We start from the raw sequence: 19,581 nt of genomic DNA on the forward strand, positions 1-19,581 counted from the left end.
GAAGACACGAAACTCATAGATACAGACAATAGTTTAGTGATTACCAGAGGTTAAGGGGGAGAGGGGGGTGGTAGATGAGGGTAAAGGGCATCAAATATATGGTGATGGAAGGAGAATTGACTCTGTGTGAACACACAATGTCATATATAGATGATGTATTACTGAATTGTACACCTTAAATCTATACAACTTTGCTAATGATTGTCACCCTAATAAACTGTAATTAATAAAAAGTTTTTACAGACTTCCTTATATTACTTAATAGCAAAGTACAGAATTATTACTGGACAAAGTCCTAGCTTACTAATCTTTCAGGAAACAAAAGATGGGAAAGCTTCTCCATGCTTCCCATGCTCTGGTACAAGCTGACCTGTGCACTTTACAGGTAAGGAGATCAGTGTCCTGAGTATACTTATTCACGAAAGAGTTATCTTTGAGAAGTTTGTCAAGTAAATTTATTAAGGTTTATCTCTACATAAGAAAGTTGTTTTTAGAGTCCCACTTAACTTTTTTAAGTTTATAGTTTTTGAATGTTGGATTTTCTTGAAGCAATGCTTTTACAAACATGGACGTAGCATAGCCTAGTACCTCTAAATATTTCTTTGGTAAACCTAAATTCCCAATCTAATACTGATACACTTAGCACACTCAAATGTAATTGCATATTTACTTCACCGTTACATTGCCACCTCCAGCACATTATTTGACTGATAGTATTTAATTTAGCAATGTGAAATTGCTGGTGACTTATCAATCATATGACTTTTTCCATTTTAAGAATATGCAATTAAAACATTCTATGAAATACTTTTTCTCTTTATATAGCATATATTATGCAGAGTTTTGAAATCATGAGATAGAGATAGAAGATAGATAGAATAGAGACAAAGATATAGAGCATACTAATGTAACTTTTCATATTATCTTAAAGCCATGTGCAAGTCTTTTTACCAGAATTTAAAGAGCATTTCAAATCTACCTCATTTTACAAAATAAAAGATTCTTTGTGTCAGAAGTAGCCTTGGATATCATATTGGTTTTCAAGGGCAGGGTATTTCTTACAATGAAGCATTCACTGACATCAAATAATTTAAAATGTCAGAATAGTTTTTGTATTTTTTTGTGTGTGTTTTTTAAAATCATAATGAGCTAAAATATCTTTCCTTCTGATTGCTAGCCTTGGTTCCGAGTCTCATTCTTTAGAATAAGGCATATCTATCACACTTCCACATGGCAGTTCTCATAAACAGCTGAGAATGTGCACACTGTCTCTAAGTCTTTTCCCCAGACTACACACTACCAATTTCTTTCTTCATTTTCCAGATGATAAAGGTTCATCATCTCCTCCTTTGCATACATTTGGTCCTGTCAAAATGTCCATAGAGACATTTGGTCCATGCCAAATTGTCCTTGATATTTGGTCCAGTCCAAAACGTCCGTGCTTTGAAAATGTCCCTAGGTTCAGATAGCCCATGATGTTTATTTATAATTTTGGTTTACAGAATTAATACATAAAACATGTTATCATATTTTATGGTCCAATAATTTTGGCTGCAATGTCAGTAACAACCCTTCTCACCTCAGTAGCCTAGTGCGTCATGGCCCATGGAGTTAGGTACATGCGTCAGTGTGGACCAAATGTCTCTGTGAATGTTTTGGATGCCTGCTAACCATCATCCACTGCTTACGTTTTACCCAGCCACCTCTAGGACCGATGTCTTTCTTGCAGATAAGTTCAGACTGGAACAGAGCAGAGTAACATGAAAGCCGCCTTCATTCTGGATTGTATTTCCTAATAACATTTTTAATAACCATTTTTCATTACTATTGAGTTATAGCAATCTAATACTGCCTTTTCATTTTATTTTATTTTTTATTTTGTTGTTTGTTTTATTTATTTCGTATATCTCTTATGTTTTTCCCTGCTAACAAATGGTCCTCATTGGAGCCTCACTGGAGCCATTTTCTGTACAATCTTAGTACAATTACTGTTATCATAGCTGGAATTAAAGCTTATACTTGTTTTGTTCTAATTTATTTTATCCAAATATTTATTATGTCCCTAAAGATATAAATAAATAGTATAATAACTGAATCTGGAAACTGAAATCTACCTACATCATAAATAATATTAAAAAGATATATAAAATGTTACAAATTATTTTTTTTAAATGATCACTCTAATTTGTTGTAGATTACAGGTGAAAATCTCAGTATTTAACTGTTTATTATTAGAGCATTGAATCCAGCCTCCTATCTCCTACCTCTTCCTCCCCACAGGTGTCTCTGAATATAGTTATAAGAAGTACCATATTTTGCCTTATATAATGCACATTTTTTTTGCCCAAATTTGTAGGTGGAAAATTAAGGTTGTGCATTATACATGGGTAGTACAAATTCTGTATCTATATAATTTTTTAAAAATTCTTTGATTTATGCTTACGAGTTAAAAGTATAACTCTAGAAATCAATAATGATATCTGTATGCAAAACAATACCCTGGAATACATATTGGTTTTGTTGAACTTATCACAAAATTGCAAGGACAAAGAGTTCTTGGCCTTCTATGATGAGTAAACATAGTAAATTTGTTGAGGGTACATAAAATTTCTTGTACCTTGTATCAGTGCTTGTGTTTTATAATTATTTGTTACATAAAATTACTTGTATCACAATATATTAAAAAGTAAATGCTAAAATTCCTTCATAATACGAAACAAAAAACAAGTTCCTAAATGTAAACAAATAAAAATTTGAATTAAAAAGTTAAAATTAAAGGTTTTTTCCCTCAATGTTTGTGCCACAAATGTGGGTGTGCATTATACACAGGAGTGCATTATACATGGCAAAATATGGTAATTTGTGGAAGCCTAAAAGTCAAGTTACACTCACTTGGCAGTAATTTAATAAATATTTTTAATTTCTGTAAAATTATATCTATTAGTAGCAAGTAGAAAACTCTCTTGTGACATTTAACATTATTTTTCAATGCCTTTCCTGATACTAACAAATATTTTTAAAATATGGAAAAGATCAGCATGACAAATAAATATCATCACTGGCTTATTATAACATATTTTAGGTAGCCTACTTATTAAAGTAGGGCAAAGTGTTCTTGCATCCAATTTAAATGATCACTTTTATTATTTTTATATTTTATAATTGCAAATGTCATTGTTGTAGGAATTTCTATTTGGATGCTAGGTACACAAGAAATTTCTTTATTTCTTCCTTTATTTTTTTACACTGAAATTTTCTTCACGTGTGTTGTTTCATTTCATTCTTCTTGAATTCCAAATGTAGGAGACTGGACTCAAGGTGTTTCTGGATTTCGTCTCCTCTATAATTCAGCAGAGACTGATTAATGGTGTTCAGGACACAGGTGTTCTTGTGAGGTTCAATCTAAGCTCTTAGTTTTTCCTTCTCTTATTTTCCACTGTTTTTAGATAAAATATGTCATATTTTACAAATAATACAAAACATGTGATGTAGGTTATAGGTCATAGCATATCCCACTAAACCTCACAGTGGTATGTATGGTTGATACATACTAGAATATGGTAGATATTCTGGTTATTATAATTTTATAAGTGTGGAAACTTAGACTATGGGTTTGCTTCATATATTGTTTGTCGTAGCAGAGTTGGAAATCACACTTATGCTTTCGAATGACAAATGTCATATCATTTCACAATTTCAGACTACAGTACCTCTATGTTATAATGTATGAAAAAATCAAGCTATGAAACTATAGAATAGAAACTATCAAATGAGATTATGAATTTAAGTTATTTGGATTGCACACATTTTGTCTGAAAGCAAATTCTAGGTGTTTTATTTTGGAAAAAAAATATCGTATTTTGTTTAGAAATACATATTTATATCTATTATTAATCAACATTCAATGTTTTATTTATCATCATCTATGAGTGAAATGATTTCATTTAACTATGAGTATTTATTAGAATAAGAATTGTTTCATGGAGAAGGCTCTCCTCCAGTTATATGATGACACTGAATTCTTATGGCACCTATAGTTAGATTATATTAATTTACAAAAGGCGTAACATGCAAATATAATACATGCTCTTTTCAAATGCTTTTAAGACATCAAGTATTTCAATCACCCTAGCAGTTAGACATCTTTAATAAATTATTGTCTAACCAGGCAGATCAATGAAGCAGAAATAAACAACAAGAAAAAGTTTACTCAAAATACTGAAAATTTGGAGCCTGAAAATACAAATTTTAAGAAAAGATATGGGATTACATTTTGTAGTTTTACATATGCTCAATGTAGATTTGTGCAATTGGGGTGCCATAATTTTGGCAATCAATTATTTGCTTTCATTTAATTATTTACTTTACATACTTAACACTAAGATTGTTGATATTAAAAACTGCTTTAGAGAAAAAAAATACCTCTTTGTCATTGCCCTTTTTGCTTCTTCTCTTCCTATCTCCTCTCAAACGCACTCAAAGCAGGTGTTTATTCCCACCATGACTATCACTCTGTTGCAAAAGTTCTTTGCAAAGTAACAATGAAATTAAAATACATAGAGAATCAATATTAAATCCTCATCTTAGCAGACATATAGAAGCCACTGTCATGGATGTTTACTTCCTCTTTCCTAAAAGCTATCCTACAAGATGTCTGAATCACCGTTCTTCAGTTTTTTCTTTAATTTCTGAAGCTGCTCCTCTCAGATGCTTCTGCTAATTCTCTTTATCCCTGCAACCTATGTTTTATCCATATAATTCTTCTTTACCTGTCTTGTTTAAGATTATTGGCATGAAACACCAGTGCAGAACTCCCAATTTTATATCTCTAGTCAACTCAGCTTCCTTAAACTTCAAAGTCATATATCCAACTGCCTATTTTATATTTTCACTTACATGTCAAATAGGTATCCCACACTTGTCTGAAAATGAACTCCTCAATCTCTCCACCTGAAACCTGCCATTTTCTCAATCTCAGTAATTAGAAATTCCTTCTTTTTAGCTGCCAAAGCAACTCCCACCTTCCAGTTACCCATGAACAAAACACTGGTAACATCCCTTATACTTTTATTGTGTTCTTCCATGTCATATCTAGTCCATCATCAAATAAAATCATGACAATCCTCAGTTCAAAACTTTCCAACAGTTTCCCACCTCATAGAGATTAAAAGTGAGATCTCTCACAATACTTCACATTGGTTTATTCAATTATTTTTTGTCCCTCCAGCTCTTTGCTTTTATTTTTTCTATTCTTCCACTCACCATTCTCCAGCATACTACCTCCCAGAACACATCAAACACACTCCTGCCTCACAGCATTTGTATCTACTGTCCCTTCTGCTGCCTGAAAAGCCACATGGCTAGATCCCTACTTCCTTCATTTCTCAGAGCAAATGTCACCTCAGCAGAAAATCCTCCTGTGATCTTCCAGAAAAGAAAACAAAACAAAAAATTACAAAAGAAAATACCCAACCCCAATATTCTCTATCCCTTTAACTCTGACTTATTTCTTCTAAAATATTAATCATTTCAAAACATTGTACATTTTTATTTGGAATCATTCAATGCCTCCCTTTCTGTACTAGAAAGACAATTTCAAAAGAGCAGGGATTTTAAAATTTCATTTTATTCACGGCGATATTACTAGATCATTCAAAGCAGCACAACACATATATGTATCTTATATGAATGAAATACTTAAAATTAATAAAACAATGATAAATATTTTAGAAAATTGGGAAATAGAAGATACTATGATTTTTGCAGATTATTTGTATAACACATTTCATAAGAAAAGTTGATACAATTTATGAAAATATAGACAAATAATAGGCAAATAAAGGGATATATATGTGTGTGTATATATATATACACACACACAGACACACACACGCGCACACACACACACATATATGAAGAACACATAAGAAAGCAAAATAGAGGATATCATAAAATCCAGCATAGTTTTTGCCTACACTTTGGCTGTAATTTGGATTAAATCTCTTATCAGACAAGTAGAAGGAAATACTATAATGATATTACATACAGAATTCATGAGATTAAAAAAAACAAAACCCTCCCCCACCATCACTGAACAACAACAATACCAAAATAAAAAAAAGAAAATTTAAAAAAGTGAAGTTATTTAGGAGGTTAACAGTTTTTCTTGGTGGTACGAAAAAAAAGACATTACCCCACTGTAGCCCAACCCTTTATAGAATACTCTCAAACGTGGTAGACAAGATGCCTGGCTTATTCCTGTATGAGTGGTTCTTATTATTCCCCTTAATACAACTCAATGGGAAACATCAAAAGACAATTCAGTACTGTAATTTTATGAAAGAAAAAAATAATGACATTCAAGTATATAGCTGTCTGGTAAGCCTCAATGAAAAGATAAGTTTTAGAATATTTAGGTCTAACATTTTCGAATGACTAAAGATATCTTATATATTATATAATAAATATTATTTAATTATAATATTTATAATATGCATATCTTTGAAGATATTTTGTTAAGTAGTAGATATATGTTGTATATCTTTGAATATTTTTTTTTTGTTAATAATAGTGTAAAATTAACACACCAATGCAAGTTGAAGGGGCTATTTGTAAAACACAACAGAAAAAACAATTTTCTATATCGATTTAATTTTCATAAATAAGTTCATGGATTTCATTTAAACTAAAGCATATAACATGACATACAATACTCTGAGTTCTGAATATAATAGTTTAATAATTATTTCAATTTTTACATGGTAGTAGTTGTTTAAATAGTAAGGAAAATAAAACTTAGTGTAGTTTTATTCCTTTTTGGTTTCTTTGATTTTTTATAAAACACAAATAATGTTTTACAATATATGTTAGCTATTCTTGAAAATATTTCTCACGCATGTTTGTCTTTATTCTTTGAAAATCCTTAAGCAGAAAAAAATAGATATTTCTGAAAAGGTATATAAATTACTATTTTTAATGTAATATTTATCAACTAATTAAAATTCTACGTGAAGCAGAAATAAATATATATTTCTGAAAATGTGTATAGCTATTTGTACTGTAATATTTATGAACTACTTTAAATTATATGTGTATCATATGCATTTTAAAAGTCTTTTCAAAGATTATGCTTATCTTCATTTCTCATATACCTAAATATTAGGAAAGACTGAATGCACCGCTGCTTCTCAAAACAAATTACAGCAAAAAATAATCAAAAGCTTACACTACAATTTTCTTACTGACTCAAAGAAGTATTAATAAATGCTCTGTGAGTATCCTCATATGACTAAGTTAAAATAACTTTCTAAGTACAATTAAATTTTAAGTATAAATATAAAGCATACAAAATATAGTGATTGAATATGTAGTTACAACCTTAGTCTTTATAATTCCTGTAGAAGTCTGTACCCTAAGATACTGTCTCTCTTACTACATCATTTTCATATTGCTCTTTTTTTCTATATTTTTTATCTAAAAAGTTTAGTTCTTATTCCTGTCTAATTTTTCAGTTGATAGAAATAAATACAATTATGAGATAAACAGGAAGAATACCATTTCTTTCACAATATAGGCAACAGCAGTGGGTATATAAGACAAATTCAAAAATAAATATTAGTTGAGGAATTCCACTACAATTTCTATTTTGCCTGGCATACCTTTTTGAGGCCATGCCATTTAAGCACTCTGAGTAAACCAATTATACTTAGGCTCTTAGGCTCTTTGTTAAGATATGAGCACATTACAAAAAGGTGAAACATTTTGCTAAATTATTTATTTAGGCTATTTTATACCTTATAACTAATTTGATTGACATTTTTGACTGAACTGTCCTAGTGTTTTGTGTACAAGATTTGATAATTTAGTTCGTTTGTTGACTTAAAAAGTGTGAATAGACATACCTCTCCAGTAAATTGAAGTACAGAATGAGTCTAAAAGCAAAAGTTACTTGCAGCCCAAGACTAAAGTTAGGATGAAGAAGGTTCACCCACTTACTGAAGTAATTTGGTGTAGGGTTCAGTGTGCTTTTGGAGAATCTGACCTTATTGTAATTACACCTCAGTAGCAGATGCTGTTAATGTGCTAATACATAGTCCCTCAATCTACTTACAAACATAGAGGGGGTTTCAGTGCTCATTGACATTTCTCCTCCTTCAGAGTTTGCATTGCATCATTGCTTCTTTGTCTCAAGATTTTCTCTAGCAACATGGAGCCTTTTTCAGCCAATGTTGGGCAGCTCAAAATAGCCCGGGGATTTAACACTCCAAAAGTCAACACTCAATGAGTCAGACAAATGAGGAACACATTTCATCCAGGTTCCTATCTCTTTGGTGCAACAATTCTGAGGCAGGTTCTTTGTGAAACCTTATAGTGAAGCTGGGGCAGGATGGAAGTCCAGTGACTTTCTTCTGTTCACCTCTCATTATTATTCCTTTTCTTCTTGTTGACTTTCTATACCTTATGTCCCCCACGCTCACTTGTGTTTCCTAGGATCACCTCTTGGTAAATTATCAATATCAATGTCCTTTCATCAGGGTATGGCTGCGGAACCCAAGCTAACACAACTTTCAAAAAATTATCTGGAAAATTTACCCTAAAAATATCTATAAATTTTAGCCTGGTCACCATACAGATAACATTGCTCCAGAGAACTTGTGTTTTATAGGTGGGACTAAGAGACTGTCAGTTTTTCAAGTGTGGCAGAAGAGAGCTGTGATTCTATGACTGATCCTCATAAAATAGCTTCGGATACTTAGTAAGTGAATTATTCAATTATTAGATACCTGGTGATTGCCTTAATCAGGAATTACATGGTACTGTTGAAATTTCTTAGATCAGCCCTGTTCAATATAAACATGAGCCTCAAATACAGGCCATGTGTGTAATTTTAAAGGAAAAAACAAAAAGCTACACTTAATTTTAATATATTTTATTAACCTAATATATTTGAAATATTTCAATGTGTAATCAAAATGATATTAATAAGACATTTTATACTGAGTCATCTTATTTTATTTTATTTTCATAGCATATTTTCATTTAAACTAGCCACATTTCAAGTGCTCAAGCCATATGGGGCTAGAACCTACTTTTATTGGACTGAACAACCTTGGCTCAGTCCACTAATTTCTTTATAGTATTCTCTCAGCTGTTTGCTACTTCAAGAATTACTTGTAAGGTGCTTTGCATGTAGAATTATTTAATATGTTTCTTACAGTTTCTTCTAGTTGACACTGTGAGGCTGTCAACTCTCTATTAAAAGAATGGTCTTGTGTCTATTTCTAGAGGCCCAGCTATGTTCTCACATTCTATTTGTAATCTGTCATGAATTGTGAAGCCAACTACCATATCTGTATAAAATTGCTTTTAAAGATGCCTGCATGGTTGTGAGTGAAAATCTGAGAAGTTCTGAAAGCAAAAGACAAGCCTTCTGTCACTCAAGCCTTGCAAACTCTGGCCATTTTTGCTTTTATTTTCCAGCTCTTGATTTCATTCTCAATAGTTCATACTGTCTAATAAAATGGTGTTGAGTGTGTTTGTGTGTGTGTGTGTGTGTGAGAGAGAGAGAGAGAAAGAGAGAGAGAGAGAGAGAGAGAGGAGTTCATGATTACCGTACTTTTACCCATAGATTTGGGAGAACAGCATTTTTTATCTTGTGCCCAAACAGGTCATCATGAGGACAATAATGTGACAATTTCTTATCATTAACTCTGTTGGAGCATTCTGAAGACACTAGAGAAGATTAAATGACTTGGAAAACTCAGTCTATGAAAAAGTCTATTGACTCATTTCTATTATTTCCACTGCTATGCATCACTGAAATCTTAGAACAATACGATTTGCTATAGAGACATATCAACACAAAGGTCATTTTCACCTCTTTTTTTATCCCAAGTAAATCTCAGAGATACTTTAATACTTTCCATTCCAAATGCAAATTTAATATAAACTATTTTAAATATTAAAATTTATATTCAAGTTGTAATGATAAAATGTTCGATTATTTAAAAAAAACTGATCTATTTGACAAGCACATAGGTAGTATGAAATATTTATGATAATACAGATATTGTCTATAGATTATATCTATGAGGTAGTGGTCAAGCTAAGTCTTGCAGATTTCCACCGTTGCATAAAGCAGAAAGAGAGAATGAATATTTATAAGTACTATAAAGCCCAAATTTCAAGCTTCTTCATTTTCCTGAAATCTATCAATTACATCTTATGTGTAAGCATAGCTCCCCAAATCACATAAATCACGTGTGACCAAAAACTTTTTATTAAAAGTACTCCCCCAGCCCCCATCTTCAACATGTCAGAAGCAAATTACATGTGAAAAATCTGGTTTGAAAAGTAAATATATTAACTTGCTTAATGTAGTGTTAAATTAAAAGTATTACATTTTAAAAATAAAATTTGCAATCATGGTAGAAGAATTGAATTGAGTAAGCACAAGATGTCGTACCACTGTGTGCAATTTAAAAGCTACCAGAAAAGAAATCCAAGATGATGAAGTAGATAAATGCTGCGTTTGCCTCCTCCTGTGAACACATTAAAATCACAACTAAATTATGGAACAATCAACCTGGAGAATCATCTGAAGTCTGTCTGAACAGAAGTTTTCTAACTTAGTCTATAAAGAAGAAGCCACATTGAGACTAGTAGGAAAGGAATGGTGGAGACGTGAATTGGGCTGGCCCCAAACCTGTGTGTGGTGGTTGAGAATCAGGAGAGATATCTCAACTGTGAAGTTATCCTCAGAGAAGTAAAGGACCCCAGCTCCACACAAAGCTGGTGACAGGAAGTATTGATGACAGGAAGAGCAGCCCCCACAACTTCTGGCTGGGAAAAACAGTGAGGTTTCCGACCATCCAGGTGACTGAAGGCTGCAGGAAACCCAGGCATCCTCTTAAAGTGACCTCGAACAGACTCACTGGTTCTCAGGCACTCACCCTGGGCTCTGGTGGAGAGACAGTGACTTCGGGGTGCCAGAGACATAAGGGGAAAGACTAAGTTGTGTGGTCTTTGGGGAAAGGACTAGAGGAATAGTGGCTATTCCCAAACAGGTCCACACCAAGACACATTATAATTAAAATGGCAAAAATGAAAGACAAATAGAGAATCCTAAAAGCAAGAGAAAAGTAACTAGTTACTTAAAAGGGAGCTCCTGTAACATTGTCAGCTGATTTCTCAATAGAAATTTTGCAAGTCAGAGGGATTTGTATTAAATATTCGAAGTGATGAAAAGCAAGGAAGTACAACCAAGAGTACTCTACCAAGCAAAGCTATCATTTAAAATCAAAGGACACATAAGGAGCTTTCCAGAGAATAAAAAGCTAAAGGACTTCATCACCACCAAACCAATATTACAAGGAATGTTAGAGGGACTTCAAGATGAAAATATGTATATATGTATACATGTGTGTGTGTGTGTGTGTGTGTGTGTGTGTGTATATATATGTAATATATATATATAAATATATAAATATGAATAATAAAATGGTAATAACTACATATCTATCAACAATTACTTCCATTGTAAATAGATTAAATGCTCCAATTGAAAGATATAGGAAGGCTGAATGGATAAGAAAATAAAACCCTTACATATGCTGCCTACAAATGACATTTTGAATTGGAAGACACGTGCATACTGAAAGTAAATGGTTAGAAAAAGGTATTTCATGAAAATGGAAATAGAGGAAAGAAACCTGGGGTAGCAATACTTATACCAGAAAAAACAGGCTTTAAAACAAGAGACAAAAAGGACCCAGTAATCCCACATCTGGGTATTTATCCACAGAAACCCAAAATGCTACTTCAAGGAGACCTGTGCATAAACATATGCACAGGTCTCCTTGAAGTAGCATTTTGGGTTGTAATTGCATTGTTTACAATGGCCAAGATGTGGAGGCAGCCTGGGTGTCCTTCAATAGATGAATGGATGAAGAGGAGGTGGTACATAAAGGTGTGATAAAAAAATACAGTGAATGCTTCTGTCAAGTGCCATCCAACAGAGAGGCAGGGATCTTCAATACAGGTGCACTGAACCTTAGTAACAGTGTGTGACAAGTTTCAACTTGTTCAGTACAGTTAGTCAGGTATGAGCTATGGTTGAGAAAGGTGTGTTTTAAAGTGTGCTGTAAATCATCCATCATGACAATGCTCTGTCACACATTGCTTCTGGCATGACAATTTCTGTCAACTGCAAACATTACAGCGTGTCCTCATCCACCTTATTTACCAGATCCTGTACCTTGTGACATCTGGCTCTTCCCCAAAGTCAAAATGACCATGAAAGGTAAATGTTTTTAATTGATTCTGGACATCGAGGCAGCCACAACAGCACAACTAAAGACACTCATAAAAAAAGACTTCCAGAACTGCTTCAGAAACTGGCAAGAATGATGGGATAATTGTGTTGAAGCAAGGGGGAGTATTTTTTTGGGGAGGTGATTAATTGCAGTGTGTCTTTTACTATAATAATGTTTTTTATTTAAACTTTCACCACATTATTTGATTATACCTCATATATACAATGGGATATTGCTCAGCCAGGGAAGGGAAGGGAATTTTGCTATCTGTGGTGGTGTGAATGGTTCTGGAAGGTATTTTGCTGAGTGGAATATGTCAGACAGATTAAGATAGATGCAATGTGATTTCACTTATATGTAGAATCTAGAGAACAAAATAAACAAACAAAACAGAAGCAAACTCTTAGATATAGAGAACATTTTGATGGTTGCCAGATGGTAGGGGGTTTGCGGACAGAGTAAAAAAGGTGAAAGAATTAAGAGGTACAAATTGGTAGTTACAAAATAGTCATGGGGATATAAAGTAAAGCATAGAGAATATAGTCAATAATACGGTAATAACTATGTATAGTGTCAGGTGGGTACTAGAATAGTCAGGGGATCACTTCTTAAATTATATAAATGTTTAACCACTATGCTGTACAGCTGAAATTAATATAAAATAATGTTGAATGTCAATTGTAATTGAAAAATTTCAAAAGGGGGGAAAACACTGACGGGGAATAAGAGGTCCAAATTTCCAGCTGTAAAAAAAATCAGTAATAGGAATGTATGGTACAGCATATGAAATATAGTCATTGATATTGTGATAGCATGCTATGGTTGCTGGACTTATGGTGACAACTTCTTTAGGTATATAAATATTGAATAACTATGTTTTCACCTGAAACTTATATAATATTATATATTAGCTATATTTTTAATAAAAATCTTAAAAATAAAAAGTTGCCAGAGAAATTTTGCAAACAATTTATATTCCAAACATTACCTAATCACTAAAAAGCATATAGACATGCCAATTTCTAAATTATAATTCAAGAAAATATAAATGTCTTAAAGGAAAAAGAAATGCTGTGTGCTAAGTATATCATTCATGAAATAACACTGCACTTTTTGAAAGTTGGCTAAAGCCTAATACTGTCACTTGGAAATCATTTGCACTGTAATCTTTACTGCTGATGGTCTAATTCATTAACTCACCATATATTTACTGTAGCAATTTTCTACTTACCGATTTTGACATATTAGCTCTGAGGATGATAGATCATAATCTAAAGATTACTTAATATCTGTAGATGCATGATCATTAACTGGCATTATTTACATTTGAACTCTCTCCCTTAATCATAGTCCCCATAGAAAAGAAAAAACTTAAATCTAGAAGGATAATTTGTAAATAAAATTAATTTCCCTATAAAATATAAATATCTTTGTAACAATGAATATCAGCTATAGCAATCATTATTTATGTTTCTTTCTTTTTTTGGTTTAAATATTAAGAGTACAGTATGTCTAAAGCTCTACAGAGGTCACAGATTAGTACAAGATTAAAGTGCTTATTTTTAAAAAGTATTGTATAGGAAATAAAAGCAGATGAACAAATATTGATGATATCTGTCACTATGTGGCAGGCTTCTATTTTTATACAAAGGGACTGAGACTTATGGTAGAAACAGTAACATTTGACTTTGATCTTGAACATGAAAAGAAGGAAAACTGGGAGTATAAATGATGCCATATAGGGTTAATAATAAGAACAGTGGAGTTTGAGAAGGGAAGTGAAATTCATATTTAGAGATAATGAGTATTAAGCATGAGTGGAACACACAATTTTGTGTGGATGATAGCTGTATCAGTTAGCTATTGCTGCCTAACAAACCATCCCAAAACTCAATGCTTTAAAACAGCAATTATTTCATATCACTCACATATATTGGGTAGCTGAAAGTCCGCTCCTTAAGGCTCCATTAGCTGGGATGGTTCACCTGAGGTGACTTTATTCCACATATGTCTTTTCTTCCTGATTTTAATGGTGATAGGAAAAGGGCAATAGAGTTAGTGGAGATATGTGATGTATCTTAAGGCCTAACCACCGGGGTGGTGTACCATTACTTTTGCCTGATTCTATTGACCAATGCAAGTCATGTGACAAAGCCTAAAGTCAATGGGCAAATATATTTTATTTTTTATTTAGAAGAACTGGGAAGTCACATGCCAAATAATACAGAGTGAGGTAAAAAGTTAAAGATGATATAGCAATCTGTCTCACTGGTAAAATTCAAACCAGTGAATGGAAAGTCATTCTACCAGATCTGTATGGATGGCCAACATCAGAGTCTGTTTTTTTTTATTTTACAAGCAAAAGAAAGCTTAAAAGTTTGGGTACCAAGCTGTTTCACAATAATTTTATTTTCTTTCTTTTTCTTAAAAAGTAGTTACATCTGCCCTTTTGTCATTTATAGACTGCTTTTCATGTTTAAAAAAATCTTTATGTTGAGGTAATAAAATTATTACCAATATTTTCTTTTTAGTGTTTAAAATTCTGCCTTTTAAATCTATGTTTTAAATCTAACTGAAGCTTTTGTTTATTTTGCTTGGCATGCTGAGAGATCTGATTTTTATTTTTTTCTCATGGATAATCTATTTTAGTAGAATTTAGGGGATAGTCCACTCTTTATCCATTCATCTGCAGTATCACTACACTAAATTTTTATAGATACAAAGAATATTTGTACTCTGTTTTATTCCAGAGCTCTACCTCAGGAGTGCACTCTGTTTCATTAACTCACTGTCTTATAAATTTGAGAAATTACACCAAAACAAAACTAACTGAGGGAGGATTAAAACTTTCTGAAATCAAGTCTACACACATTTAGGAACATGATATAGTTCTTTGTTTTTATGCATTTTGTTATGCTTTGTATGTATTTGTGATATGGTGTGTGTGTGTGTGTGTGTGTGTGTGCATTTTTTGGTAGGTTGTTTATGTTTAGGAATCTTCTTTATCTGTCAGTTAGGTCAGGAAAATAAAAATATAACATGGTATTTCAAGCAGAAAGGAATTAATATATTAATATTATATATATGAAACTTGAAGTTAAAAACTGTTAGAAGAGCTACATGAACAAATGTCAGAAAAGACCATGGCTAAATCTTCAATTATCTGCTACTTTTCAGAGTTAGAAACTGCAAAAACTATAGATAATTTCCAGCAAGAATCATAGCGTCCAGCACTGAGGTACATGATCCTTAGAAAACCATCTCGGATCACTGTAGCTGGAAGGACAATGATCAGACGTACACTTCTCTTCCACCTTCCACATCCCAGGGTTCCCATCGACTGGCACCTGATCCTACATCATGGGGGAAGGTCTTCTGAGAAATGGAGTTATTAGGCCCCCAGGCCTTCTAATATACTGAAGAGAAAAACAGAGTTATGTGCTAACACAAAATCCATTAATTAATGTTTGGATTATGATGGGAGGTTTTTGGGTTTTTTTGTATTACATTTTCTAGTAAATTGTAATTGATGAATCACTTTTCTATGTTAGTCATATATCCGCAACAACCCTAAGATGCAAATACTAGGTGACAAGATAAAAGGCCATATTTATTTTTTTTCTTCCTGCCATTTCTTTCTCTATCTCCTCTCCACTTCCCATTTTTCCGTTTCCTTCCCTTCCTCCCTCACTTCTTTTCTTCCTTCCTTCTTTCCTTCCTTTCTTCTTGCCTGTTCTTTCTTTCTTCTTTTTCTTTTCTTCTTTCCTTCTTTACTCTGTATTCTTTCCAACTTTATCTCCCTACCTCTCCTTCTGTCTTTCTTCCTTATTTTCTTCTTATTTTAAAAAAATCTTATGAGACACTCAGTAATGTTTCTTCTACTCAGTGGTAAAATATATATTACTCATTCTATCGTAATAGCACTTGTGTTAAATGTCTTCCAGGTACCAAACTCCAATTATCTGTGTGTGTGTGTGTGTGTGTGTGTGTGTGTGTGTGTGTGTAGGTAGGTAGGTAGGTAGATGATAGATTGACAGATAGATAGACAGACAGACATGATTAATTTCACCTCACACCCTTGCAAAATGAAACATTATCCATTTTTTTAAAGCTGAAGAAAACTTAATGTTCATAACAGTGAAGCCCGAATTTGTAAAGCTAGAATATTTACAACATAGATTCAATCCTGAGTCTGCCTTATTCCAAAGCCTATAATCTTTTCATTTGTCAAAATCATCTCAGTACATTCAGCAAATGTGACAGATTTTAAGGTAAAGTCTGTATTTTTATTAAGCATTTGTCTCTGTATACTAGTCTTAGTACAGGGAGACTAAGTGAATTTCAGACATCTACTGGTAGAGATAGAGCCCTTTGTATATGTTGTAGGAAGGCCTTGAGGCATTCAGAAAGCTGAGGATTCAGGCAAAGCGTTTCCACTGCTGGAATGTAAGTAAGATTGGACGGAAACTTTATTATATTTGAAAACTGATCCAGGAAAATAATTTCGGCTTTTGTTTTCCATGTTTAGTCTTCCTTGGCCTTTAAAGCTTGGCATCCTAGGAAAGAATGACACATCCCAAATGCCAATATTGTATCTATTTCTATAAATTATTTCCACATTAGAAATATTCAGTAAGAGTTATTATTAACCAGGCAAGTATGTAAGAGGTATTTTGTATACATTCACATTACTCAGTGTTTGAATGTGTACAATTTGTGAATGTCTTACATCATTCTAGCCAAGGTCTGTGCACTATGAAACATAAGCACTCTGTCACATTAGCACACTAAAATTTATTACTGTTTTTTTTTTTTTTTTTTTTTTTTTTCTTGCTCTGGGCAAACCTAATTTCCTTTCCTATCCTTAGGGACTCCAACTTGAGAAATATTAATTCACCAACATATCTTTTATGAATAAGCTTATATTAAAGATAATCCTTTGGTACTCAATTCAATCCACCCCCCTCACCTCTGTAACTGGTAGAGATAAATGCTAACTAAAAAATTCATACACTTTCAAATTATACCATATTTCCTAACAACAGATAAATTACTTAATTCATTCTATCTTGGTTCACATACCTAGGTATTTTTGTATAATTTATGTAACAAATTTTCCTATAAAATATTAAAAAATAATCTTCCAAAACAAAACTACAAATATAGTTAAAATTAAATAAATAAATTTTTACAAATGGCAAAATACAAATGTAACAGACATCTTAAAATAAATTAAAATTTTATCATTGAATAACAGTTTGGAAGAAACTGTTCCATCTGCTTTCCTGACTGCTAGAAATTATACATTTCCATTAATTTGAACATACTACCCCTGAAAAACTATTGTGAACACTGCAATTGTTAGGCAGTTCTTTCTAATATTCAATCAAAACTATCTGCATGGAAACTCCCCATTATTTTAAGTTGTCAATTCTGGATGCCACACTGTAATCATAACAAATAGCAGTGCTGTTAATATACACAATGCACATATTGCAACTAATGAATGTGATAATTATTTTTCTTTCAAATTTCTGTGCAGTTTTCAAAACCAGTAATGTTCAAAGTTAAATTTCCCATTTTTGAAGTTGGGAGAACACCCTGCTATATTATTATCAGCTATAGTATTCTATAGTTGTATACATTGATACTAAGGATGAAGTTTTCTTGTTTTGTTACTTTTGTTGTTTGTCTTTTCATTAAGTGACCAGACTTTTGCCAGTTCTGAAAATGTATAAACCTAGAGCCACTTAGGTTCTTCTCTAATGAAACAAAGTTCTTTCTCTTGGAACTGAACCAACACCTAGTGGTTAGAGTTGTGTAAGTTATTGAATGAAACATTTCATTCTCAAAGAGTGAACTGCGGACTCCTTTTAATATATGTTGCCTTTTATTATGGCAGGAATTTAGTTTGTTGTGTCCAGATGAAACTGTCAGTGACTCCCCTGAATGTTCTTAGTTGTAGTGACACATTACCTGCAAGTACTTGAATGAAACAGGGTTTTCTTTAACATGACATTGTGAATCCACTCTCATCAGATTCATCAATTGTAATTCACTTACATCTTTTTGGAACTCTCAGTTGGTCTCCTTTGTTTCGATTGCTTCCTGTCGTACCAATATGCTTTCCAATTAGTTGGACAGAGCAATAACAAGGGTGACATGACAAGACTGAACTATGCTCTTCTAAACCTGATTCCATAGTTTCCCCGCACTGTTTAATAAGCTCTACATCCTCAACTTGAAAACTAGATTTATTAATAGGTTGAGAAAAAGTTTCTTCTCAAAAATTAATTAAAATTCTGTTGAACTACTTAAATTTAATATAATTCAGCTGGTAATTGAGAGAATGCACCAGTTCACAGGTGGCAAAGACATTCACTCCATTCTATTTCCATCTGCTGATACGTCTACCATAAATTTAAATTGAATATCCATCATCCATCTGGAAGTAAGCATTAGATCCCAAATCCTCTCACCTACAGCTGCTATGCTATGTTCAGTTATGTCTCTTTGAAAATGTCATAAGAATCATAAATAGATGTTTCCTAACATTGCAAAATTCAATTAAGGTGTCTACATATAATTTATCTCTGGTAGTCACAGATATCACAGAAGTAACAAGCCAATATAAAGTTTCATTTATTAAGATGTTCCACTGAAAGGACAAAATGTTTTATACAATATGTTATATTGTATGAAATAGTATTGTATAATATATATATATGAAATACCTTCCAAAATGTATAAACGTAATTTCTGGACAGAACACAAACTGTTATTTTATTTTGTATATGTAACCTATTCTGAGATCATTCTTGTAACAAATGGAACTATGATGACAAAATTTGGCTAAAAAAATATAATATTATTGCAATGGACTAATTTATGGGGAACTCACATTTTTCCATGGTTTGAGGTTTCATTATCCAAACTTTCTACTTACTTTCTTATCTTTTCTCTCCACTTGTTTTCTAGTCTTTGGGTAATTGTAAAAGGTATGATTGTTTTTCTCTACAAAAGTATTCTTATACCTGGTGCAGTTAGGGCTTTCAATAAAAATGACAAACTGGTATGATTTAAAATGGAATGAATGAAAGGCACTTAAAATTGAAATTTCCTGCAGTGACCTTGAATGATTTGGGCATGACTGGTAGAAAGTAAAATTATACTGGTCAAACTCCTCACTCTTATAGTCTCCTACAAAACTGCTCTCAAATTCACATTTAGTCATTTTCTTCTTTAACTCAAATTTTAAAGCCTGAAA

General features: G+C 32.5%; 1 protein-coding gene across 2 annotated transcripts in view; it reads right to left on the bottom strand.

Annotated features, from left to right (window-relative positions):
* CNTN5 (contactin 5) overlaps positions 1-19,581 on the bottom strand; it is a 1,286,475-nt gene that overhangs the window by 936,670 nt on the left and 330,224 nt on the right. The window contains exon 3 of one of the 2 annotated variants that reach the window (XM_088791491.1): positions 14,243-14,334. The exons of the other annotated variant lie outside the window; for it this stretch is intronic. The gene's annotated coding sequence lies outside the window, so the exon portion shown is untranslated. The remainder of the gene's footprint in view (positions 1-14,242; positions 14,335-19,581) is intronic. 2 annotated transcript variants of the gene reach the window in all.

The sequence above is a fragment of the Rhinolophus sinicus genome, chromosome 14, assembly GCF_057876585.1.
Source record: "Rhinolophus sinicus isolate RSI-liver-muscle chromosome 14, RSI-T2T, whole genome shotgun sequence".
Lineage (NCBI taxonomy): Eukaryota > Metazoa > Chordata > Mammalia > Chiroptera > Rhinolophidae > Rhinolophus > Rhinolophus sinicus.